The sequence below is a fragment of the Pongo abelii genome, chromosome 2, assembly GCF_028885655.2.
Source record: "Pongo abelii isolate AG06213 chromosome 2, NHGRI_mPonAbe1-v2.0_pri, whole genome shotgun sequence".
Classification (NCBI taxonomy): domain Eukaryota; kingdom Metazoa; phylum Chordata; class Mammalia; order Primates; family Hominidae; genus Pongo; species Pongo abelii.
In genome coordinates this window covers 4,636,315-4,661,297 of record NC_085928.1, presented here as the reverse complement: position 1 = coordinate 4,661,297, position 24,983 = coordinate 4,636,315, and the positions used below count along the sequence as shown (strand labels likewise).

Below are 24,983 nucleotides of genomic sequence, written 5' to 3'. Positions count from 1 at the left end.
CTTTCATCTGATTTTTACAGATGTTCTAAAGTTCCCAGAATAAATAGAGGTAATCAGTGAATCACAATATCCAGAAGATAAAGCAAATGCTTACCTGTTTGCTTTGCCATCTGCTCCATTTTAGATTGGATCAGTACATATTCAGTCTCCCCAAACGGCATGCACTTCTCAAATACCCATGGTGACTGGCTCCAATTCCATCTGGTTGTTTCTGATTATTTCATTTCAGCTGTTCAGATTTATAAACCCAGCAATTAAAAGAACTTAGACATGTTAATACTTATGTAGCCCTTAACCACCATGCCTCAAAAGAAAAATTAGGAAAGGTTTTATAAGACATTGTTTCATTGAAGGGACTGTTATTAGTTTAATGAAACATGCTACACATGCACATTATTTTTAAAGATTTCTTTCTTTCTTTTTAGAGTTGTCAAGCCTTCATTTACAAATAGAAGATTAACTATAGTTTATTTTCATTGTTCCAAATTTTACAATGGGGAAAAGCAACAATACAAATCCCAGATTTTTTTTTCCCTAGCAATGTTTCTATGGGAAGATTAAGAGTGTCTGCAACTTGTTCTAGAGTAATAATTTCAATTGGCTTAAGTCCATTAACTGCAGGGAAAAACACCTGGCAAGGCGGTTGGTAGCAGCCCATTCTTGTTAACCTTTCAGCCTTCACAATAACTATCAGCAGGCACTGAGTCAGGGCCTCTAATAAACTGGCATTAAAACTGCTGACAGCTAATAACTTTTTATGAGTTTCCAGAACTAAATAAAAGAAAATTCTGATTAATTAGAATCAAACAATTTTCAAATTCCATAACCCCAGAATTAAAAAAAATTAGACATATAAAATAAAGTAAATATTAATACGGCCTTTCAGAAGACATTTTTAGCATAAACAAAATAGATTTTAAAGTACATTATTTTAGCTATTTTACTCCAGTTTAACTTTCTGCTACCATGATCTTTTTTTTTTTAGTAAAAGAGAAAATAGCCAAGAAATTGAAAACTTAGCATACCAACTATAGAAATAAAGTTTTAACTGAATTATTTCAACATGTCAAATAATTTTGCAAGTGAATTGTAGAAACTCTTTAATCTTCAATAATTGTGGAAGAGTAGCACTCAGGGGAGACATTTTAAGGAGAGTATTTAAAAGCTTCACACACATCAATTTTCTTCTTTTTGACTTCCTATAAGAAAACCATTCTGCAGGTGGACTGTGTCTGTAACCTGTTCACCACTGGTTAGGTGGAAACTAAGGTGGTCTTGAGGAGTTGCAGGAGGAAACCAGAGTCGAAAAGTTACGGAAACACTATGGTTCTTTAAGAAAATAGACAGAATTTATTTTCTTTCTTGAGCCAGATAGCTGATGTTCAGTTGCTAGATGCAACTCTGGTAGAAAGAAGGCATGGGTTGAAATTGAGTAGGGAGTCAGTTTATATCACTGACGACTTTAAGCAAAAACAATTGAGAACCCTCATTGTACCAGAATGGAATGTGTGAGGTTTCTTAGGGGCTAGATTCAGGTAACTATGGTGATAGGAGGATAGAGAAGCTGTACCTATACCCATGGCTCAGCTCCTGTAGATGGAAGAAATAAAGTTGTTTCTGAGAATGGAGAGACACCTGAGACAGTGAGTGAAGACGCAATACAGTGAGGTGAAAACTTCTCTTAACTTCTAAGCTTATAACACAACCTTGTAGGGTGTGGTGAAAACCATAGATGCTATGGTTTGAGTGCTTGTCTCCTTCCAAACTCATGTTGAAATTTAATTGCCATTGTAACAGTATTAAATGATGGGACTCTTAAAAGGTGATTAGGCTATGAAGGCTCTACCGTAAAGAATGGATTCATGCTGTTATCATGGAAGTGGGCTCATTATTATGCAAGTAGATTCTTTATAAAACTATAATTTTGTCCCCCTTTTCTGTCTCTCACCCTCTTTTTGTCCTCCTCTTATGTTATGACACAGCAAGAAGCCCCTCACCAGATGCTGGTACTTTGATCTTAGACTTTTCAGGCTCCAGAACCAGGAGAAATAAATTTCTGTTTATTGTAAATTAACCAGTCTGTGATATTTTGTTATAACAGCACATGACAGACTAAGACAGTACCCATGGCTGTTTGCATGTGGGAGTTAAGATTCTGTAGAAACAAATTCAAGTAAATCTTCACCTTTTTAGCACGGAGGGAGCTTTGGAATAAGGAATTTGTTAAAGAATTCAAGTATTTGCCAGTGAGAGAAATGTAGTAGGATAATACTGTGAGATATGGACTGTAGTTCTTTATAATCTTTCTTCTGGAGAAGGTAGCTAAAATAGTCTACATTTATATTTCATGGAATAAATATGACCAGAATCAGAAACAGAGAGAGAGAGAGAAACAAAACCCCAACTTTTGAAAGGCCATTTGAAAAGACTTTTAAAACTCCTAGTTGGGTGAAAGAAAGACTTTGGAATTTCTAAAGCTTAAAGTTAAAATAAACAAAAAATCAAGTTGGAAAAACTCATGATCAGAGAGAATTAGTATTTCCCATCCCTAGTGACTCAATAAAATTTGCTTGGACTGAGAAGAAAGAAGTAATCAGAAGATAAGCAAGAGTGTTTATGTATGGCAGAGCTGCTGTGCTCTGCGTCTCCATACTTGCTTGAAAACTGGACAGGCATAGACAAATCCCAGATTTGAAAGCAAGATCCATTCTCTTCTTCCCAGTGAATAACCAAGAAAATCCCAAGACCAGACCTCTCCCTGATGCCCAGTAGCATGTGAGAGCAAAAGGAAGGCTTCAGTGTCATGTCTGAAATGAGAGAGCGTAGAGCAGCCCCACAGAACTTCTCACAACTTACAGTGGCAAGGGAAAGCAGCTAGTTGTTTTCTCTCCCTCTGAGATGTTGAAAACATCAGAGACAGAGAGAGAGAGAGAGACAGAGAGAGAGAAACAGAGACAGAGAGTGCACCACACCTGGAGAGTTCCTACAGGAGGAAGCAAGGGAAAACTTGAAGGCAACTTACATCGGTCATTAACTATTAGGTCCTAACATGTTTATCTCAGAAGATGCAGCAGGAGGAGCTCTTGAATAAGGAACAATAGCATCTCCTCATTCCCTTATATTGAGGCATCACCTAAGAACCCTCAATTTATGACAAAACCCCTGGAACAAAGGTGATTATCTTGACTTAAGATTTCATTTTGATCAAATGGGAACCAAAAATACAAAATTAACTTAAGATATAGAAAAACAAACAAACACTTTTTGCCCACCTGAGTTTTGTGGAATGACATTCATACCCATTACAGTTTATGTCTTAGTCCATTTTCTGCTGCTATAACAGAATACCACACACTCAGTAATTTATAAATTTATAATAAAATAAATTTATAAATAAAAGAGACTTATTTGGCTTATGGTTTTTGGGACTGGGAAGTCCAAGATCAAGGGGCTGCATCTAGTGAGGGCCTTCTTGCTGTTTCATAACATGATGAAAGATATCACATGGTGAGAAAGGGCTAGAGAGGCAAAAGTACTTGAGACAGATAGAGGAAAAGGAGGGCAAACTTCTGAGATAATGGCATTAACCCATTTATGAGGGCAGAGGTTTCATGATCTAATCACTCCCTAAAAGTTCTACCTATTAATACCATCACAATGGCAATTAAAGTTCAGTGTTGGTTTTGGAGGAGACATTTAAACCATATCAATTTGTATTTAAGTATTTGTGTGCCAGCTTTAATAAATCCTATTAGATGGTGAGTTTCTATAGGACAGTGGTTGCCTCTCTTTTTCTGATTTCCAGGCATCTTAAAAATATTAGGAACTTAATATATATTTGTTCAATTGTATTGAATAGCTTAATCCAAAACATTCCCACTAGTCAATTGTCTTGGTAACCACCTTATTCATATATTATTATTAGCCCTGGTGCTCAAGTACTTTTACTCATTCAGTGAGTCATCTGATATAACCAACTACAATGAACATTAGCTAATACAAAGAAGGCATAATAGAGAAGCAAACCATAAGGCCATCATGACTTGAGCACATAGAGAACCAGTTTCAACAACTGTTGTCACTACTTCTTGAAGTACTATCTTCACTTGGTTTCTAAAACACTCTATTCATCTAGTTTTCCTCCTATTTGTCTAGTCCTACTCAGTCTCTTTGCTGACATCTCCTTCCTTGATCTTATTCAATCATTAGGCTATAAAATTCTTCTGTACACTAATAACTCACACATTTATATACACATCTATCTGCTCCACACTTCTCTCTTTAGCTCCAGCTGCCTACTTGACCACTGTATCTAGGTGTCTAATAGGTTTTTAAAACTTAACATATTCAAACTTGAGCTCTATATTCTCCCCAAAGCCAATGCCTTTATCAGTTTTTTCCCATATTAGTAAATGACAATTTTCTATTTCCAGTATCTTAGGCCAAAATCCCTGTTGTCATCCTGGACTACTAATTTTCTCTTGGACCTCACATCCAAGTCCTCAGGGAAACCTAGCAGCTGAAACTTTAACTATATCCAGGACCTGACCATTCTCAATACATCTACTGCTGTCACCCAGGTCTAAGCCACCATCATCTCTTGCTTCCTATCTGACCTCTGTTTTTACCATTGCCCTTCTATAGCCTTGCAATGGACTCAATGTTTATGTTCCCCCAACATTCACATGTTGAAATTCTTACCCATAGGTGATGGTATTAGTAAGTTAGGCCTCTGGTAGATGATTAGGTCATAAGAGTGAATCTGCCTTTTATTAATGCCTTTATAAAAGAGATCCAAGAAAGCTTGTCTGCCCCTTTCACCATGTGAGGAAACAAGAAGAAGGTATCATCTATGAACCAGAAAGTGGGCCCTCACTAGAAGCTGAATCTTCTGGTGTGTACTTGATCTTGAACTTCCCAGCAACCAGAATAGTAAAAAATATTTTGTTATAGCAACCTGAGAGATAAAGACAAGGCTGTTATTAACACAGTGGCCAGAGTGAGCCTTTTAAATTATAATCAGATCAGGTCTCTCCTCTGGACAACTATTTCCATAGCTTTAAAACTCAGAGTAAAAGTCAAGATCCACACTATAACCTCTCTGCATGTGATCTGGCCTGCTGTTACCTCTCAACCCTCATGTCTTCCTCTGAGGACCTCAGCAACTCTGTCTACTTACTGTTTCCCCAGCCTATCCAACATACTCTCAAGACAAGGGCTCTGTACTTGCTGCTCTCAAAGAACATTCAATAGAATGTTCTTCTTTATTATATTGTCATGGTTATTAATATTTACTTCCCTCACTTTCTTCTGATTTTTATTCCAAAGTTTTGTGGGGTTTTTTTTGTTTGTTTTTTTATTCGTTTTGTTTGTTTGCGACAGGGTCTCACTCTGTCACCCAGGCTGAAGTGCAGTGGCTTGATCAAGGTTCACTGCAGCCTTGATCTGCTAAGCTCAAGAGATCCTCCAACCTCAGCTTCTGAGTAGGTGGGGCTATAGGTGTCCCCGACTAATTTTTTCTTTTTTGTAGAGGCAGAGTCACTATGTTGCCGAGGCTGGTCCCAAACTCCTTGGCTCAAGTGATCCTCCCACCTCAGCCTCCCAAAGTGCTGGGATTACAGGTGTGAGCCACCACACCCAGCCCAAAGTTATATTTTTATAAGGACTTTTCTGTCCATTCTATCTAAAATTTCAATACCTAAGTTCACATTTCACAGAGCTCTTTCCTGTGTAATAATTTCTGTTTTTTTTTTAGCACACATCAGTTATTTACATGTTATATATTTTACTTATTTATTTTGCTTATTGTCTGTATGGTGCTTGACAGTGTCTTGTTCACTATATTATATCTGGTCCTACAATAGTGGTTGACATACGGTAAGTCCTCGACAAATATTTGTTGAATGGTCATTGAGCAAGTAAATGAGTATTTACTAAACTATCAGCAGATTATTTTCTAGTTTTATTTAATAATTTATGGTCATATGAAATAAAACTATTCATTAACAAAATGTTTAGAGTGCATTCTATTATTTTTCAGTACCAAATCTAGTATTTCTCATCCATCATCCTGCAGATGGAAAAATATCCATTGTTAAATTGCTTCTGTAACACAAGTTTGCATACAATAAAAGTATAAAATATTTTTCAACCCAGAGTACAAGATAAAGTACTTTTCTCCTAGTAAATACACTTTCTAAACACAACGCTATCTGTAAAAAGTCCTGTTAGTAATTAACATAAAGGTTATTTTGCCTCACTATAAATGGTTTCTTAATCTTAGAATGGTTTCTGAACCAAATTACAGAATAAGCATTATGCTTTTGAGTGAAGGCAATGTGTCTGTAGACAATGTTATGTTTGCTTTCTTCTTTGGTTATAATGTTCTTTTTCAATAGAATTTTTAACCTTCTCATTTCTGCCCATGAAAACCCTGTATATTAGCTCACTAATTTTCAGGTTATAGCTCCAAAAATTACTACACCTTATATATTAAGGTGCAAAATTACTACACCCTTAATATATAGGGTGTGGTAACTTTAATACTTACTGAAGTATTTGCTTATTAGTTAGCTTTCCACAATTTTAGCATCAAGAAAGGGAACTGACAATGCTCTTCCTGAAGAGAGGAGAATATGATGTTGGCGAATACTGTAATAGAATTTGTAATCTACCTTCTAATGTTTCAAAGCCCCAGAGTGAGGAGGAAGTTCCTTGCACATGTAGATAGAAAACTAAGGCAGAGGGCCTGCAGCCTTGCTCAGCATTTGGTTCTCCAGTAGGAAAGTGATATTCAGAGCTTGTCTGGCCAACCTGAAGCAGCAGACCAGCACAATTCAGAGAGCAACTGGTTTGGTCTGATGGAGAGTAGATCTCATTTACATCTGTATGTTTCTTTCAATTCCAGAGTACATGGACATTAGACATGGACATTAGTTTAAGGACATTTGTATGGTGGGAACAACCTGAGAATAAAGATGAGATGGAAGGTGTGGCAGAGACTCAGGGGTTTGCAGAAGCAGGGAGAAGAGACGAAGCTGCATTTACTTGGAGGGGTAAGGGGATGGACCAAGCTGAGAAATTTTGGATCACGGGGTATGACCACACAATAAATAGGCTAACAATGGCTGAATGATCACCAGCTAACACACCCAAAGATTAGCTTGAAGCTACAGAGTCTCCTTCTCGTAGGTCCCAAGATCATTCAAATATCCACACCAAGAACACGATATACCCAGGGGTCAGCCAATTGTAGTCCACAAGCTGAATAGTGCCTGCTGCCTCTTTTTGTGTGTCTTAGAAGCTAAAATGTGTTGGTTATTTTTTTTACATTTTTAAATGATTGAAAAACAATAAAAATATTTTGTAACACTTGAATGTTGTGTGAAAATCAAACTATATATGAGGTATCCATAAATAAAGTTTTATTAAATCATAGCCACACCCATTCGTTTACGTCTTTACATCTTACCTTTGATTGTTTTCCTGCTTCAACAGCAGAATTGAATAGTTGCAATAGAGACCATATGGCCAATTAAGACTAAAATACAGTATCTGAGTATTTATAGAAAAAGTTTGTCCACTCTTGTAATACAACATGTTAGAAAGTAGCCTAGGGAGAAACAGAGCTATAACAGAGCCTAGGGAGAAACAAAGCTGGAGAATGGAGCTATAACCTGAAAATGAGTGAGTTAACCACAAAGAGACCCTTGAATTATTGAATCCACTAAATTTAACTAGATTAGACAAAAATTAGGATTAGCAAGGAATTGCAGATGATGCCAATTCTGCCATATGTTCCTAAATGGCTCAGTGGGACATCCTCAGTTATGTGGTATCTCAGATGGTGGGCGTCTCTTGGCCCTCAATAGACACAGCACAGATTTACTCACACCTTATGTGAATAAAATATTTTACATCAAGTTTCAGCACATAAAGATTTTACTACAGCCCAGGCTTATGAAACCTCTAGGCAAAACTGTAATACAGCATAGACAGAATACAAGAAAGAATATACATATATATTCTTTATATATGTATTCTTTTTATATATATATATTCTTTATATATATATATTTTTATATATATTCTTTATATATATATTCTTTATATATATATTCTTTATATATATATTTTATATATATATTCTTTATATATATATTCTTTATATATATTCTTTTCTTTATATATATATTCTTTATATATATATTCTTTATATATATATACATATATATATATATATATACTTTCTTTCTACTTACATATCTGTTGGCAACCCTATTTCCATGCCTGCTAAAGTACCAACCTCACTCAGGCTGTTTTATCGATGTCTTGTGTCACTCTGGGCTGTCCTCCCTTGTTCTCCACAAGAGAGTGGAAACACCTCATTTGTTTACATTGAAATATGAGTGTTTGATGGTTATGAATGTGTTGTGTCTCACATTTTGAAAACAATGGTTTATTAATGCAAGAGACACATTCCTAATGGAAGAACTGGAGCTATAATATTTAGTTATGTGCTTTCAGAATTTAAGCTGTAGATTCATGCTAACACAATAGGTCAATTTTTAAGGAAGCACATGTATATATGTGCTATTTTGCTTTATTTTTTGAATTTGCATTACATACTCCAATTTTAAAGGAGAGGAAGTGGAAATACATAAAAATATGTTTTTATGTTTTTATGTCATAGCTAAACTGGGCCATGTAACCTTGAGCTATGATATAAAAAAACCATATTTTTATGTTAATTGAAGACACATCTGGATTTATAAGACAACTGGGAAGGAATATGGAAGTAATCACCTATTCTTTAAACTTAATCTTCAACTTAAAAATTATTTAGAGGTTGTCATTTCTCTTATTAGTTAAATAACAACTGTACCATACATAAAAACTACCCTCCCTCATTTGTTATTTTCAGTGTTAAGTAGAACTTTTTATTTTACTCTATGCCCTCAAATAACTCCGTGAATAGATATTACAATCTCAATATTACAGGCAAGGGTAGTTGTACTAGTGAATTTAATCATTCACCCACCTCAAAATTATATCGCTTGTAAACAACAAAACCAGGATTGAAGCACAAGCTTGTATAACTTTAAAGCCTGTGCTCTTAAGAATAAGTTTAAAATCCTAACCACTACTTGACCCTACTTTCTGTGTTTGAAGTACATTTTTTGCAAACCATTTAGGTTTTGTTTTGTTTTATATTTGCTGAGTTTTCTGTACATGTGTCTTTAAAGACATTTGTAGCCTATTCCTTTGTTTCTCTAACCCTCAAGGTTAAATGGCCCAGTTTCGCTATGACAGCATTCTTCTTGGTAAAGGAGATATGGCAAGGTAGCAACTGACTGTGCAGAGTTAACCTTGAAGTTATTTGATGTTAAATCAGTTTTACTTAGGGATGTTTTTTTCACCACTAAGGTCTCTTTTATTCTGTCATGCAATTTGCTGTCAAACTAAATGATGCATTTAAATTGAATGACCAAAGATAATGACTGTAACAAGGGAGAGACCCGTACAATTGCTGTTGTAATGTCATTCTGATCTGAATGACCCTGTTATGTTGGAGTCATGATACAGTGGATGTCAAGTCATGATAACCTACTACTGTTTCTCAGCCAAATAATGGAAGTTTCTCACGGGGTGGCATTAAAAATAAAGTTGCCCAAAGGGTATTTGTTATTAGAGACGTTCAGAAATGATGGCAACACTAACTGGAAGTAGAATGTAAGAACAATGTACTCAATTTGATTATCAAACTGAACGACATTAAGATCTGTTTCTTACTAGAGTTATATAGTATGGTAAAATAATCAGAACAGTGTGGCCAACAAATTGGCTTGGCTACACTATGAAATAGAAAGAAAAATTGGCAAAATGTCTTTTTCAAAGACAATTGGGTTCATAAGTTAGATTTTCTGTAGTGGAAAAAAAGCAATTGCACAGCTTCTAGACTACATGACAATCTAGCAGAATAATATGCCCTCACTCTCTCCCTCCTTTCTTCCCTCCCTTCCTGCCTCACTCCCACCCTTCCTTCCTTTGCTACAGCATGAACATCATAGAGGCTAGTGTTATTTGGCTTAATTGCACAAAGAGGGCTCTATGATTTTACTTTTATCTTTCAGGTTTCAGTCATTTATATTTAGCACTTATATATACTTGATGTATTTAATCTCCAAAAGAAATAGACTATATCCCACAACTCCTTTCTGAGATTTCTTTAATGCATTGTTGCCCATGTTTTTTCATACCATAAGCCACAAGAGAGAGACCAGGAAGTTTTGTTTCTTAAAAATTTGCTCAATGACATTCTATGCATTTTCTCAATTATTTTGAAGTAGAAAGTCTTGTAATCTTCCTCATAACTCTTCTTTTTTCCCCATTTAACATATGATATAATCTTAATGCTCTAGTTCATGGATTTCACCTCATGAATAGGGAGTATATTGAGACTAGATTTTGATTTTGTGATCTTTATATGGCCTTGGATATTTTTCCCTTATAACAAGAATAACGTTTTTGTTTTATAAAAAAAGACACATTTAAAGTATATCTTTTTCTGTATCAAAACTCATTAAATAACCTAAATGGTGCCGGGAAAACTGGCTAGCCATACTCAGAAAACTGAAACTGGACCCCTTACTTACACCTTATATAAAAATTAACTCAACTTAAACATAAAACCCAAACCATAAAACTTAAATGTAAAACCCCAAACCATAAAAACCCTAGGAGAAAATCTAGGCAATACCATTTGGGAAATACGCATGGGCAAGACTTTATGATGAAATCACCAAAAGCAATTGCAACAAAAGCTAAAATTTATAAACAGGATCTAATCAAACTAAAGAGCTTCTGCACAGCAAAAGAAACTATCATCAGAGTGAACAGGCAACCTACAGAATGGGAGAAAGTTTTTGCAATCTACTCATCTGACAAAGGTCTAATATCAAGAATTTACAAAGAACTGAAACAAATTTACAAGAAAAAAACAACTCCATCAAAAAGTGGGCAAAGGATATTAACAGACACTTCTCAAAAGAAGACATTTATATGACCAACAAACGTGAAAAAAAGCTCATAATCACTGGTCATTAGAGAAATGCAAATCCAAACCACAATGAGATACCATCTCACACCAGTTAGAATGGGGATCATTAAAAAGCCAGGAAACAACAGATGCTGGAGAGGATGTGGAGAAATAGGAACTCTTTCACACTGTTGGTGGGAGTGTAAATTAGTTCAACCATTGTGGAAGACAGTGTGGCGATCCCTCAAGGACCTAGAATCAGAAATACCATTTGGCCCAGCAATCCCATTACTGGGTATATACCCAAAGGATTATAATCATTCTACTATAAAGACACATGGACACATATGTTTATTGCAGCACTCTTCACAATACCAAAGACTTGGAACCAACTCAAACGCCCATCAACAATAGACTGGATAAAGAAAATATGGCACATATACACCATGGAATACTATGCAGCCATAAAAAGAAATGAGATCATGTCCTTTTGTCATGGGTGGGTCTTTGTTCTTAGAGCTCCCAAGGTGGTGGCGGCTGCTCCCAAGATGGCAGCAAGTCTTTTGTTCTCTGACCTGGGATTCCTGGCCTGACGGATTCCAAGGAATGGAACCTTGGGCCATGAGGTGAGTGTTATAGCTCTACTGGAAGTCGTGGGTCATGGAAGAGAACTGTGGAACCCAGCGACTAGAGTTCAGCTCCATTAGGAAGAACCTGGGCACTTAGCCCTGCAGGAACAATGACGAGCCTTTAGCGTGATCTGGAACTGCACTGGGTGCCTCACTGGATCAGAAGCGCAGCAGACACCCTGTCGCATCCGGAGGGGTGGAAGTCAGCAGCAGGTCTGTGATGGCAGTGAACAGCAGTGGTGGATGGTAAGTGAAAGCTCAACTTGAGCTGGAAAAACACAGACCAGAAGAGTGTGCAGTTGCAAGATTTAAGAGTGAAAACAGAGCTCCCATACAATGGGAGGGGACCCAGATGGGGTTGCCCACCCCTGGCTTGAATGCCTGGGGTTTATATCGCAATCACTGTCCCTCACACTGTGCTCTCAGGCAATACATGACTGACTATTTCTTTATCTCATGCTTTTAGCCTAATTGGTGTTTTAGTGAGCCCTCTTTACTATCTGATTGGCCAGGTGTGAACTGAGTTACAAGCCCTGTGTTTAAAGGTGGGTGTGGTCACCTTCCCCAGCTAGGCTTAGGAATTCTTAGTCGGCCTAGGAAATCCAGCTAGTCCTGTCTCTCACTTTGCAGGGACATAGATGAAGTTGGAAGCTAGCATCCTCAACAAACTAACACAGGAATATAAAACCAAACGCTGCACGTTCTCACTCATAAGTGGGAAATGAACAATAAAAACACATGGACATAGGCACAGGAAGGGGAACAATACACATCGGGGCCTGTCAGGCAGTTGTGAGGAGGCAGAGCATCAGGACAAATGGCTAATGCATGCGGGGCTTAATACCTAGGTAATGGGTTGATAGGTGCAGCAAACCACCATGGCACATGTTTACCTATGTAACAAACCTGCACATTCTGCACATGTATTCCAGAACCTAAAATAAAATAAAATAAAATTTTAAAAAACCATGATTATAAGGAGGAAATCTATTGAAAGAAAATACATATTGCCAATAAAAATATAGAAATCTTTCTGATCATTAGGGAAATGAAAATTAAAGCACCAATTAAGAAATATTTTTTAGGCTATCATATTGGCAAAAATTAGAAAATTGATAAGATTGAAGAGTGCCAAGTATATGGAGAAATTCATGTCCTGTTAGTGAGAACAGAAAAGCTCGCCACAACATTTTTGGAAAGTAATCTGACAATACCTATTAAAATAAAAATGTATGATCCATTTGTCCTAACATTCTCAATTATGGGATTCTAAAAACAAACAAAAAACTTATTTAGTAACCACTTTGCATGTCCTTTGGTCAATTATATATCCTTTTCTCAACAATGGATTATGTAATTTGTTGCTACTTACCTGTAATATTAATCACAACTTTTCTTTTCATTTTGATATTTATAATTGTTATTTTTTATAATTAAAGGAAAATAACTGAAGTATTATCAACAAAACTTAAAACAATTTATAAGAAAAAAATCCTATATATAGGACATTTGAGAAAGTGGGCTTAAATATTTAATAGTAACTAGTGAATTGCAACTAAATGTCAGAAAAACAAAGAAGGAAACATGTATCTCTTCTATTTGGTGACTTCTTTGAATCGATGATATTCCCAATCTTGCTTAAAGAACTAAAGTAAAATTTAGCATAGCTCCTCCTAATTTTGGCACAGCTGGTCTTCTCTACTCTCTGAAAAGTAAGTAGATTAAAAAAAAAAAAAAGGAATTCCCACTCCTTCCTTAGAGCTCAGTGTTCTCCATTCTTTTCCCATCTCTTTGAGCTCTTCTCTGGCTTTGTCTTTGCCTTCTGCATGCATAACAATCACAATAGGATTCCTATTTAAATAAACACAAATTTTTTTGTCAGACTGAGGGCAGGCCTCTTAAAGTGAAGTCTCTTAGTGAGGAACCCAAGAATATACCTTGCAGCAAATTTTCTCTGAGTGAGCCTTATGCACAGTAAAGTTTGAGATTTGTTACCTGAAATGATGAGCTACTTCAGGGTTCCTGCATACATCTGTTTCAGACACACCAAATTTATCCCTGCTGTTGAAAACGGCGTTGAACTTCTTCTGGTCTCTATGTTTTGAGTCAGTTCCAATCTCATTCCTGACTCTCAGACTTTTATCTCCCCTTGGAGGACTCACAAATACCTCAAAGCCCCTTGAGCCTACTCTTCCTCCTGATTTTCCTCTTTCCGTGATTGGTATTGCACCTGACAGCTGCCAGAACCAGAAACTGGGAGGTAACCCCGATTTCTGTTCTTTCCCACTGTATTCATTCACTCATGAGCTCCTGTTTATTCTGCCTTCTAAATATCCACGTTCCACTCAATTCTCAATAGTACCACTGTCACTAGCCTTAGTCTGGCCCACATCATCTCTCATTGAAATTATATTATAACTGTAATTTTCATATTTCCCCTGTCTCTATTAAAGTCCCATTGTAACTGAGTACCCCCATTTTTCTAAGAGGAAGAGAGTGAGTTATTTTTTAAATTAATTTCTTCTCTCTTTCCTTGTTCTCCCCTGTTTTCCACTTCCCACTTAGCTCTTTAGAAATGCGATTATAACTTTACTTTCCCTTCACCAGACACTGGCTACATGGCAAGCTTACCTAACTATGGGCTTACTTAGAAGCTCCAGAACTGAAACTCTCTCTGCCCAGGAGATTGCCTCAGCTGATGGCAGTCAATTTACATCCTCAAGGATGCCCATGACAGAACTCCATCCCACCTGGAGAGTATCTCAGATTATGGCCACTTTAAAACCTAGCACTACCTGTGGTGATGCCAGCTGGACCACCTGGTAGATAAGGCACTGAAGTGAGTCATATACGCCCCGCATCTGCTTGTTTCCTCCCTGCATGCCATTCATGCCAAGTTCCCCTTTAAAAGCTGCTGCATTCTGCCCCCAAAATGAAGTGGTACCCTTAAAGGCAGGAGCCTGTACTACTTCCCCTAAGCTAAGCTTTGGAATAAAGTCATTTGTACCAGACGTCACTCTTGTTAACGGGAGTTAACAAGTGGTGAGTGACTGAACCTGCCTTTTGGTTATACCATGGATCCTTCTTCTAAGGTGCTAATTTAATTCTGTCACCTTAATTACAAGCTTTCAATAGCTCTCGTTTGTTTTTAGTTTAAAATATAAATCCCTTACTGTGGCTCAGAGTGTCCTGCATAATTGAGAGGTGCAGCCAGCTGAGCTTCTGGATCGGGTGGGGACTTGGAGAACTTTTGTGTCTAGCTAAAGGATTGTAAACGCACGAATCAGCACTCTGTAAAAATGCATCAATCAGCGCTCTGTGTCTAGCTAAAGGATTGTAAACGCACCAATCAACATTCTGTAAAATGCACCAATCAGCACTCTGTAAAATGGACCAATCAGCTCTCTGTAAAATGGACCAATCAGCAGGACGTGGGCAGGGCCAAATAAGGGACTAAAAGCTGGCCACCAGACCCAGCAGCGGCAACCTGCTTGGGTCCCCTTCCACACTGTGGAAGCTTTGTTCTTTTGCTTTTCATAATAAATCTTGCTGCTGCTCACACTTTGGGTCTGCACTACCTTTATGAGCTGCAACACTCACCGCGAGGGTCTGCGGCTTCATTCCTGAAGTCAGTGAGACCACCAGCCCACAGGGAGGAACAAACAACTCCTGACGCTCCACGTTTAAGAGCTGTAACACTCACTGCAAAGGTCTGTGGCTTCACTCCTGAAGTCAGCCAGACCACGAACCCACCAGAAGGAAGAAATTCTGGACATATCTGAACATCTGAAGGAACAAACTCTGGACACAGCATCTTTAAGAGCTGTAACAGTCACCTCGAGGGTCCGCGGCTTCATTCTTGAAGTCAGAGAGACCAAGAACCTACCGGAAGAAATAAATTCCGGACACATAATCATTATCACTCTAATTTGTTTCTTACTTTATAATGGTCCTATTAAATGTTTTATAAGTTTCCATGCTGTTTCTTGCCTGGTTTTTTATGTAGCATACTTTTTCTTCTTGGAGCCCTATTTACTATCCTCTTTAACCTGATCATTTCTCCATATTTAGGTCTCGCTTCCTCTGGAAGTGAGCCTTTCTTCCCACGTCTGGGCTGTGGGCACAGCAGCACAGCAGTGTCCGAAACAAGAAGGAAGAAGGAGTGGTGTCAGCCAGCACTATTCTAACATATTATTTCTTTCACAGTGTTTTTCAGAATTGGGGTCAAATAGCCACCTGTAGAGGCAAGGGAGGCTAGGAACAAAAGCATCTTTCAAAGGGAATGAGATAGCAACATCAGTTCAAACAGATCATGATTCATCACTCAGACCAAACAAATTATAGTTGAGAACATAGCTGGGATCCTGTTATCAAGAAAGAAGGGAAAACGGCCTAAGGGGAGGCAATCAACAGTATTTACCAGGCTTTCCCTTGCAGATTGACATCATAGAGAGTTGCCTAGCTGGCCTACTCCTTCATCCAGCTCTGGTTGTGCATACAGCCCCCCCCCCAACCTCAGGGCTGTTTCCAAAGTAAGAAGTAAATGCCCTCAGGGGTCTGCCAGTGAAGGTTAATGTCTAGGCATCTTGTGTTTGTTGCCTGTTAAGGGAGCCTCTCGCTACTTTGCATTCTACTTGTTTCTGGAGCTGAAGCAACACTGCTTAAAAGGATTAATTTGGCTGGTGCTCCAGAGAATTTGGAAGGTAAACAACTGTTTCTTTTTTGTCAATATGGCAATTAAGAACGTTGAGATTAAAGAAAGAAAAGTAAATGCAGCTTTTATTTCTACAGTAGACTGATAGGCTAGTGAGTCACTGAATAGGTAATAAGCCCTAGAAGTGTTTTGGCTTAACAAATCTAGTTCAGGGATAAAATTCTCTCTTCCCTCAACTATCTTGCATCCCAGAATATCTGAACTCTACACAGAAAAGGTTGACAGTTTCGAATTTGGATTTTGTGTTGATTTGATTGCGGTGTAAAATGTTTTATGCTAGAGACACAAATCTGCATGAAAATTTGGTTTCAAATAAAGCTGATTTTTTTTTTCTGTAGCCAGAAGTGTTACTTTTTATTTTATGGTGACTAAGAAAAATATAAATATACACATACAGGTTATTAGTGTAAATGATCCAATGGAGGTTATTAGTGGGTGATACAAAATCATATTCCCACTGAGAGAATACTAGATTCAGCTATCAATTTACCTATCAGTGACCTTGGAAAATTGCTTAGTCTTTCTGAGACTGTTTCTCCCTTCTTTAAACAGCAATGATACTGCCTCCATCTCTACTGGGCTGCTGGGGATTTTTTCTTATATTTGATTGTACCCATTATGACCAACTTAGTGCCAGACATGTGATAGATATTCAGTAAATACTTATTTAGTAAAATATAGAATTAAAAATCAAATGAAATAAGTATGTAAAAGTATTGTGGGTTACTATACAAATACAAGCATTATTATTGTTAAAGAACAAAATTTCAATAAATTGAGTTTTAAAGCTCTAATTGGCTTTTATTAGCAATTCATGAACCCGGCAGTATTTTTCAGTCCACCAAGTAGAAGCAGCTCTGCCAGGAGTGGCAGAAGGATTGGCTTTTGTAAGGCAGATTTAGTAGAAAACAAACAAACAAACAAACAGGAAAGGGTGGAAAGTGGATTGGTTGCCCTCAGGTACTTTCCTTGTATGGGTTAAAGCCGAGAGGACTTCCCTATTTTGCTTGCTCAGATTTACTGATCCCATTTTGTTTGGTTGCTGAAAATCTTCTATTATTTTTTCTTTGAAAACTACCCTGTTTGGGGATTTGGTTCTCATCTTTCTCCTAATTTCTCAGAAGGTCAGATTCATACAAATAAACAATTTAGTTCTTGGATAGGTAATATGGAACTTCAGCACGAGTGACTCCATTTTGGGCCTACTATCTTTTTATTAACCTTGTTATTCTCTCCCATGATATGGAAATACATTTTATCCATAAACTATTCAGATCATTTAAAAAGCAACTTTATCATGATAGCTTTCTTCAAAGACCACGCCACTGGGTAGGAGTAGCATTTGATGTACTGTGGTTTTTATTATCAGTCATTAGCTAAATCAATCAAAAACTAAACTTGCTAAAGGGTGACCACGAAGAAGAGAACTCATTTATGGAAACTTAATTTCAGAGCAAGATTAGGATGGAGTTTTTCTCATCTATTTCAGTTTCTGAAAGACTTGGGGTAACGTGGCCCTTGAGGCATGATGGGAAGTACCACCGAGAAAAAAGTGTCATTGCACTTGCTATCTCTTCAGCTGAGAATTACAGAACATCCACCTACCATTACCCATCTAATCGTGCATATCAGTAATCTTACATGGTTAAACCTATAGGAAAATTGGGGTAAGGGTGGTGGTGTCAGCAGAACTCAAAGAGGAAAAAGGGACTTTTTTCAGGGGATTTTATGCTGTATAATTCCTTTCAAAATGTTAGTAGAAAAGAGAGAACCTTAAAATGCAAGCTTGATTTTAGCAGTAACTGTTACTTCTCTTAGTTGCTCTTTCAGAGCAAAAACAGCCAAATTTAATTGACAACAAGTATAAAGATACTGTAATGAGGATTCTAAATTACTATGAAGAGGTCTGATGATAACCAAATGTTCAATTTTTAACCATTAATAAATAACTAATTAATTTTCACAAGAGTTATAGTCAACATTGTAAATGAGGATAATGCTATCATCCAGAGAAAATGACTTATATATAGAAATAAAAATGGATAACATTTTGAAATACTATCTACTTCAGTCTTCCTTCTTGATAATTGTCTTTTAACTCTGCAGCCTTCATGATTAAACTAGGAAATGAATGTGAGATCTATTGCCCTGGGGCGGGGGTGGAGGGGGAAACAAAATGAAAAAGAAAACAAAAAAGAACTCCAAAGAGAGTCAAATTCTTGACTTTATAGCTCCTAAGTAGGCTTTTATAATATTATATTTGAGATATTAGTCTGAAAGCTGAGAATGTTTAAATAGTAAAAGCTAGACACTATTGAGACATAAGAGGCTTGTAATGGAATGGCAGAGGTTGGTCTTGAATATGCTCATTCAAAATAGAATTTATACCAAGAACCAAAGGGTTGGGAGGAAATAAACAGTGAACTATTTTCTTTACCCTAAGGAAAATAAAAGTACAACTAGTTGAACTGAGGGAGATAATTGAATTTGATGTGACTGGGATTTAGATGCTGATGGAATCCTGAAAGTGGCCATTGCCACATGTCCCTGAGCAGTTGAAAGTTATTCTCATAGATCTGTAAGTACTAGCTTTGGTTTTTGTTTTTATTGTGTGCCTTAAAAAAACCACTATTATCAAAACAAAAAAAAAATCACTCAAAATTCTACCCAATAATATATATTTCAATGCTTATTCTACTAGTCATTTTGTCCATGCATGTTCATTTCTGTCTGTTTCTATGTCTATAGCTGTATCCATATTTTTACCTACACCTGAAATTCTATTTTGCATGTGTAGCTGCATCTGTAGCTATAGCTGTACTTATATCTGTATTGAAAAGTAGTATGTCCTAGGAAATTCTAGGAATATAGTGACAGCTGGAAAACAAAAATCAAAAATCCACGAAGTTAATATTTATAATGAAACTAGGTAACAAAGTATTTTTCTAAGCCTCAAAATACAAGCAGATAGAAATATGTCACCAATAGCCACAAACTCTGCATTATACCAATATCTTCATTAGAAAAAACAAGAAGGAAGCAATGAATGACTAAAGGACTTGAGAATACAAACTTCCAAATTAGCCAACGTGAAACTGTCAGAGAACAACAGCTACAAAGGAGGAGAGTTCTTACCTATTTATATGATGAGTGAATGTAAGGTTTACACTAAGGTGTAAGGAGCTGGGGCTGTCTAGACTTTATAAACTCTTGAAACTGATCAACCTTCCAAGATAGAGTACCAAACTTCCAAGAATAAAATCAAAATTGATCAGGCTGGAGACAATAGCAAGGAAGGAAACATGGTGTCCCAGTAAAAGTGAGAAAGAAACAACCAGAAAAGTTCAGTAAGAAGCATTATAAATTTTAATGCTACACAGAAATACTAGAAGAAGGAGTTCTGTGCAGTTAAAAAATGTCATTTGAACAAAGATCCCTTCTAAAAATTCAAGAATACAATTTCACATAAAAATAAACAACAAAAAAGTGTTGAGGTTAAATCCCATTAAAACTTACCAATATACAAAGAGAATAAGGAGCAGAATAACATCTGTACTGACAATGAAAGTATGCCATAACGACATGCCTGTAAAACAGATCAAAATTATAACCTGCTATTTCAAAGCAACTTCAACATCATTCAAATGTGATACAAAGTATAAATGAATAACACACATGAGAATTAGGAAAAATCAGAAATTAAGTGACAGAACTCAAGAAAGAATTAGACATAAGGAAAAATCATATTAAAAAGAGAAAATAAACATAGTTAATAATGTCTTAAGAAAAAGGAAAGGTTAAAAATTAAAGCCAAAGGAAAAAAAATGGAACATTGAAGATAAACAAAAAAGATACGCAACACAAATAATAGAATTATCTGAAGAAGAAAACTAAAGCCAGAAAAAAGAAGAAATACTCAAAACCATAATTATAGAAAGCTTATGGGGTTAAACAAAGATTTGAAACTTATTGAAAGAACACATCATATACTCGTATGCTCAAGAATGTCAACCCAGGAAGACTAATGTTAAGATATATTAGAGAAACTCCTGAGCTTGAGAGAAAAAAACATAAACTTTTGAGTGGGTAAAAAAAGTTATCACTTACAGGGAAAAACTACATTATCTTCCTAATTTTCAGCAGTAGTGCTTCATGCCAGAAAAAGAATGAAGAGATATGTTTAATACATCAAGGAGAGAAATCATAAAATGAGAAACTTATATGCAGCAAAATTGTCAGTAAAACAGTTACAAACTCTTAAATATACAGGAATTCAGAGAAAATTGCTCTTGTGAGTCCTTCTCAGAGCAATCTGCTGGAGAGCAAACTTCAGATGACTACCATGACATTACATGTGGAATGGTGATGAGAATATGTACTTATAAAACTAGAAATAAAGAAGAGTTAAAAAGGAGAAAATACATCTGGAGTACAAGCTTAGAAATGCAGAAGGAAGAAGGGATTAGCTTATGTAAAAATTTTAAAAATTGTTTCTAATAATTATTACTGGTGTTAGCTTTGTTAGTATTAATATTCTAGGATCATTCTGTGTATAATGTGAGATAAAGCAAGGGTATCTTTTCTATATTTGAAAACCAAGATTCATAGTGTGGAAGAGAAAAGGTCCAAATATAATATAGAAGAGGTTACATAATATCAATGTGGTTATAAATATATGCATATATTTATACATTATATATTTATATATAAAATTAAAGCTAATTATTTATATGTATATACTGAGTATACTGGAAACAATGACTAACCCAGGAAGAGTGCATGTTTCTGGTGACCAAATTGCCTTGAAATTCCAGGGGCTTCATGGAGAAATGGCTGATTCTACATATAGGGGTTGAAATGCACAGGATAAATTTGGAAAATCTTGTTACACTGGGTAACAAGACAGCTAACAGAGACTCCTTAGGGTGATGTCAAAAAGAATTATGTGCTATCTTGAAGTATCTCCAGCTGACCAAATGTAGGACAATTTGAAAGTCAATAGAATAAGAGATACAATGTTGTGAAACCCATATGGTATGTTTACATTCATGAGTTTAAAATGATGTAAAAATTAATTAGTCAACTTTTGAAAATGTAAAGGGATTAATACATATCTTGAAAAATAGTATGCAACGGGAAATAGGCATTTATATTGCCTTCTTGTATAAACTGTACGCTTGGGTAACCAAATGGTAGATAAGAGAAGCATCTGTGTATAATGTTATTTCAGCAATTAAAAAATATAAAATTAGAATATCAGCATTTTATACCATAAAATATGCTCCAGCATGAATGATTTTTACCCAGAATGTGAGGTGAACTGGTGGCTTCTCTCACAGCTTACCAAACAGGACTTTCTTCTCTGTCTGTCTGCATGTATGAAATATATACATGCTGGAATAAGACTCTCATACTGTCTTCTCATCTTTTAAAAAAATTAGTGTATCATGAACATTTTCCCTCTTTTAGCATCCATTTAGCAGACATTACAACATTTACAATGACTATATAATAGTCTAGTGTATGAGTATGTAATATCAGGTTCATAATTTAAATAACATGCTATTTTTATTCAAAATTTACTTTGTTGTCTTATGTACTTGTTTTCTATTATGTATATGGCTTCCACAGCTCCTTTTGCAGTAAAATTTTTTTTTGTAACCATAGGTTTTTTTTAGCCAAGTATAATTATTAGTTAAACATATTTTTAACAATTTGGACACAAATTATCAAATTGTCCTTCAGAAAAGTTATTAGCCTACATGTCCATCAGCAGAGTGCAGTCCTCCATATGCCTGCTGTTTCTTTAAGTACAGTTGGCCCTTTGTATTTGTGGGTTCCAGATTGGGTTCAACTAACCACATATTGAAAATATTACACACATACACACACACGCACACACACACACACACACAGACACGCACACATTCAAGAACTGAGTTAAAGATTAAATATTAGAACAAAAGATCCTCCTAGTGCCCTTATCTACGAGGGTTTAGGAGCTCTTATCTGAGGACCTGGGGCGGGAGACAGATCGATATATATGTTTCTTATTATATCAGAATATCACACGTTTATTATTTCTCTTTAAGTCTTTAGTGTTTGTGTTTGTATGCCTTTAATGAAAGCTTAATGAAACTTTCCACTATTTTAAATACTGCAAAAGCTGGTAAAACAGAAACTTAAAAAATGAATATGGAATTAAATAAAATACATCATCTTATCTAGCCTCATTTATTTGCTAAAAATAATTTATCAGTCACTAAGGAAAATCAGCTTTTTCAAATTTTCCTATGAATGGGACAGATACTGCATTTAAAAAAATTTGTAAGATTAACCAGCTGTACATTTATTCTGATGAACTGGTCCAATTAGCCTCTTTATCTGCTTGTGCTATTAAGAGGCAGAAGTTAAGAAAAAAAAATCCAGCTTTGGTTTAATATTTTTCTGAAAATTACTAAACACATTTGAGAATAAACAGCAGATTGCTCCCTTGATATATACTTAAAGTGGATTTTGTAACCTGCTGTGGAAAGGTAGATTTCTAAAATGCAGCCCCTGATATCAAGGTCTCTTATTATGGCAGTGGTGCCACTGGGATTGGACAACAATTCATTTTCCCGGCAGAGATTCATTTAAGTGACTCCTAAGTACCTGAGTGTTGAATTTACCCCAGCCTCTTAGGAGCAAGGGGATATTGAAGGACCTAGATGTGTGTATTTATTTTTTTAAAAAGGATTAAATACCAATTTTTAACAGAGGGTGAGATCCGATAGTCTCTTTTTAATCTTTGCGCGTATTCCCTGGTAGAAGAGCTCAGTTTTTGCCTAATATTTTTCTTAAAACAACAGTCCTTGCTATTTTAATCTGTCACTCCCTGGAGCAAAAGAGCATGGCTGAGCATCCAAGGTTACATTTCCTGTCTCTTATCATATAACTGAAGCTTCTCTTCAATATAGTATTTTGAACCTAATACAACTTTCTTTCTGTGTATGGAAGGCCTGTAGTTCTTCATATTCTTCTCTTTTATCTTCCTGTTTTCATTCCTTTCATCAGATCCAGCATTATATATTAAACAAGCTAATTAGTTAAAAGGCATTTCAGGAATATGTTAGAAAATGTAGAAAGTGAGGAAGGTGCATTGGAGATTTATTCAGCACCTACAGTTTATGTGAAAGAAGAGATAATGGAGATCAGTGAAATTAGGACTTTTCAAGGTTCATAAAGCAGGTTCACAGCTGATATTTTTTGTAACTCTACTCAGGTTGTGGATTAGTTTACATTGTAATTCTTGTGACAACAATGAAAATAATTCCCTAGTTTATTAATGGCATCAAAAAGACGAAGTTAGCGATACAAATCCTCTAAAGTTGTATGCAGAAAATACGTATTGCTGTTTGCATAATCGGTTTTCTAGAAGCATAGATATAAAGCTAAATAAATGGAAACATATTTCAATATTGTTGCATTGATATTTATTCTATAATACACTCGTGTTTGCTTTTCACTACTCATATTGTATGTACTTAGAAATCCTTGAAAAACAGAGTTTAGAGAGAGCTTTAATTAAAATAGTAATGAGCACTTGATTACCAAAATTGATTTTAATCATAAGAAAATATCATCCTTCTTCCTGATCTCTTGGCACCCTTGCTGTGCTCACAGATTCTTTCTTGGAAAGGTGGACTTTTCTTTTCTTTTCTTTTTTGAGATGGAGTTTTGCTCTTGTTGCCTAGGCTGGAGTACAATGGTGTGATCTCAGCTCACCACAACCTCTGCCTCCCGGGTTCAAGCTATTCTCCTGCCTCAGCTTCCTGAGTAACTGGGATTACAGGCATGTGCAACCACACCTGGCTAATTCTGTATTTTTAGTAGAGACGGGGTTTCTCCATGTTGGTCAGGCTGGTCTCGAACTCCCGACCTCAGGTGATCTTTCTGCCTTGGCCTCCCGAAGTGCTGGGATTACAGACATGAGCCACTGCGTCCTGCCGACTTTTCTTGTCTTGACAGCATATGCCGCTATGGTTTTCCCCAAATATCCTGTGGGACTTTTGTTCTGTCCCCTGTGTTCCCTCCTATTTTGCTTTTACTCTTAAATTTAGCAAACTCCAAGTGTTTTCACTTGTTTCTTTTAATTTCTATCCCTGTACTCTGTTTTGTCCAATATTTTCACAACTTCAAGAGTCATCTCTGTTTACATGATTTCAAGTACTATACTTTCAGCTTCAACATTTTTCCAACTACTGATACTGCCTGTTAAATATCTTCACTTTGATGTTTGCTGGTATAGCAAGTTCAATATGGCCATATGGGGACTCATTATCTGCTCAACATCCTACAGTTCACTTGCTCTCCTTATTCTCCCCTTTCTGTATGATACCACATTTCTCTCAGCTCCTTCTCTTTAGTTGCTCAGGCTCAACACCAGGAATAATTTTTTCCTGTATCAATTCCTTATCCCTGACCTTCAGAGAATTGTTTCTATGGTCTGAATGTTTATGTGCCCCAAAATTTCCATATTGAAACCTAATCTCCAAGGTGATAGTATTAAGAGGTGGTGCCTTTGGGAGGTGATTATTTCATGAGGGTAGATTCCTTACGA

At 36.3% G+C, this 24,983-nt stretch overlaps 1 long non-coding RNA gene across 1 annotated transcript in view; it reads left to right on the top strand.

The window, feature by feature from the left end:
• Positions 1-1,517: 1,517 nt before the first annotated feature.
• The window catches only part of LOC129058421 (uncharacterized), a 63,715-nt gene continuing 40,249 nt past the window's right edge, over positions 1,518-24,983 (top strand). Inside the window, exon 1 of the long non-coding RNA XR_008523487.2 lies at positions 1,518-1,668. This is a non-coding gene — a long non-coding RNA (uncharacterized LOC129058421). The remainder of the gene's footprint in view (positions 1,669-24,983) is intronic.